Genomic DNA, 2,117 nt, shown 5'->3' with positions numbered 1-2,117 from the left:
TATGAGGTCAATGTATCAAGTACACAAGTCACTGTTGAAATGGATCACAGATCTCACGTCACAGTATTTTTTGCACAGGTCACACATCACATGCCAAGTGTGCACTTGTGCATAGGTAATTAGGTTGCAGTCACATTCTTCGATATGTATTCCTTCGTCACAGGTTGTTGGCGACAAGTTGGGTCACATGACTATGCACATATCACAAGTCACATGACTGTATGTCATAGGTCCCGAAATTTAATATATCTACACAGCTGCTGTCACAGGTCACAAGTTATATGTCTACATAGCTGCTGTTAAAAGTGACATATGCACACATCTCGTGGATAGAAGGAAAAATGTACTAATGTTAATGTGAGAAGTTAATTTACATATTTTGTTTGTCACGGATCAATGAAAATATAAGCCTAAATTGTGTACATGTAAGGGCCTAACGAGCCAAAGTTATGAACGCTAAAATGTCGATACCGTTAACATTTCACATGATTTTCGATTATTTTTTTGCTAATGGAAGCAGGTTGTTGAATGTCCTGCGATTGTGACCACTACCTTCACAACGTCCACATTTCACCGTTTGTTTCCCCTCAATGCACGATCTTCTCCTCTTTTCAGCTGGTCTGCCTGATCTCCTTTTCTGATTAGGTGCCAAGACAATTACGTCTTCAACTTTCGGGGGGCACAATCCACTCATTTGGATTCCCCACTGGGTATACCGTGTATTGGTATGCATTCATGTACGCTTCATGGGTGTAGAAGTACGAACAATAATCGTAAGGATCCCGTTTAGTTGTTGCTATTACAGCCAATGCGTGTGGACATGACATCTGATCAACTTGAACCATCCGACATGTGCAAGTTCGTTTCTCTATATCAATGACAAATGATGATCCCTCATCAGCAACCAAAAATATTATTTGGTTTGCTGGAGATACCTGCGAACAAAGAAAATGATAACGTCAGGTCACGCATCGTACATATTGGATATTCCACCAAGTCACATATATATGTATATGATGTAATGTAACAAATATGTTCGTCACCCTCATGTTCCTCAAAGATGTGCTCATTTCTCTCATCATTTTCTAGTACTTGGTGGACAACTTTGTGAATGTGCCATATGCCGTCTCTCTATTCTTACAAAATCAAGATTGTATTGTTTGTCGCAATGAATCCAAGAATGCTATAATAGGATAGTTCTTCGCTGCTTTTGTGATTGTATTGACGGATTTCACTATATTAGAGGTCATCGTGGAGTACCTATTTGCAGGCATGTGGAGCCGTGACCACCTTTTTGGTCCAATTTCATCCTACGAAGCCAAATCATTATTAGGTTGGAAGGCATACACCTTTTACAGAAAGTATGTACATGTACGAAACTAAGACCTTACCAGGTAACATCTAATCTTCTTGTTGATTGTGTCCAACTGTTGCATATTGTATTCAAAATCTGACAAAGTGTATGCACGAACAACCAAATTGAATGGTCGTGTTATATTGTGATCTGATTTACCAAAGTGTGATTTCAAGTTTTGTAGCAAATGATACGTACAAATTCCATGGCTTGTACCCGGATACACCCGTTCGACTGCATTCTTTATACTGTTATGCCTGTATGATACAAAACAAAGTCCTTCCCTATACCATAAGCACCCCTAAGGTTTTCTAAAAACCATGTCCAAGATGCATCATTTTCGTTATCCCTAACACCAAATGCAAGCACAAAGATGTTGTTATTAGCATCCTGTGTACAAGCTGTAAATAGAGTGCCTCCGTAGTGCCCATTTAGGTACGTGCCATCCACAACTATTACAGGCCTATAGTAGACCCATCCTTCAATCGATGCACCAAGTGCCATGAAATTGTACTTGAATCTGTTGTGACCATCGACTTCCAACTTTGTCACCGTTCCAGGATTTGTCTGTTCAAGCATATAAATGTAGCTTGGTAGCTGCCGAAATGACTATGTTGGATCCCCCCTGATTAGTTTCAAAGTTCTTTCCCGCGACCTCCAAGCTTTAACATAATTCATTGTGACCCCATATGTATGCAACATGTCGTTACATATATCGTTCGGAGTGTATACAGTACGAGATGATGTATACTTATACTTGATG

The sequence above is a fragment of the Olea europaea genome, unplaced genomic scaffold, assembly GCF_002742605.1.
Source record: "Olea europaea var. sylvestris unplaced genomic scaffold, O_europaea_v1 scaffold1412, whole genome shotgun sequence".
Lineage (NCBI taxonomy): Eukaryota > Viridiplantae > Streptophyta > Magnoliopsida > Lamiales > Oleaceae > Olea > Olea europaea.
This window is presented reverse-complemented; position numbering follows the sequence as displayed.